Source organism: Mastomys coucha, unplaced genomic scaffold (genome assembly GCF_008632895.1).
Source record: "Mastomys coucha isolate ucsf_1 unplaced genomic scaffold, UCSF_Mcou_1 pScaffold21, whole genome shotgun sequence".
In the NCBI taxonomy this organism is placed as follows: Eukaryota; Metazoa; Chordata; class Mammalia; order Rodentia; family Muridae; genus Mastomys; species Mastomys coucha.
The window spans coordinates 78,960,721-78,961,348 of NW_022196904.1; the positions used below are offsets into that span (position 1 = coordinate 78,960,721).

Consider the following 628-nt stretch of genomic DNA (forward strand, 5'->3'; position numbering starts at 1 on the left):
ATACATAGGTTTGTTATGATCTTAGACATGCCAGTTGTACTGGTTAGTATTTTGTCACTTTGCCACAAGCCAGGGTCATCTGGGAGTGCAAAAGTCCAACCTTAGCTTGGAGAGGGGTTCCTGAGGAAGGAATGTTTGGGAGCAGCAGAAGAAATGACTCGAAATCACTCATGGAAACAAGCTGACAGCCTTTGTGTTCTGCTCAAGACAGTGCTCTGCTAGAGACAGTTCTCCGCTTGCTAGAAAAAAAAATTCTAAAAGCTCTCTAAATAGGTTTTCCAGGAAAAAGCCAGAGAACCTGCTAGAAAAAATTCTTGGGTTTTCTGACAAAAGTCAGAAAGCCTGCCAGACAAATTTTTAAAAATAAATTTTATATCTCTCTAGACAGTGATTTCTTGCATACCAAAGGCCCAGTCTTTTATTTACATATAAATCCAATCATTTAACCAGGTTGCCTTTTGATCATCCTAGGAGTCAGCATTTTACGACCTTACCCCTTGACTCTTAGAAGATAGCAAGTATATATTCTAAAAAACATGGCAAATGAATTCAGAGATCTGCCTGGCTTTGTAAGCACAAACAATAAGTTTAGCTGGGTGGGATCTTGCCCTACAATCACCACTCCCTA

At 39.8% G+C, this 628-nt stretch overlaps 1 non-coding gene across 1 annotated transcript; it reads right to left on the bottom strand.

The window, feature by feature from the left end:
- Positions 1–314: 314 nt before the first annotated feature.
- LOC116104266 lies at positions 315–373 on the bottom strand. Its single transcript, XR_004123778.1, has one exon. It is a non-coding gene; the product is annotated as a U7 small nuclear RNA (small nuclear RNA).
- Positions 374–628: the final 255 nt, after the last annotated feature.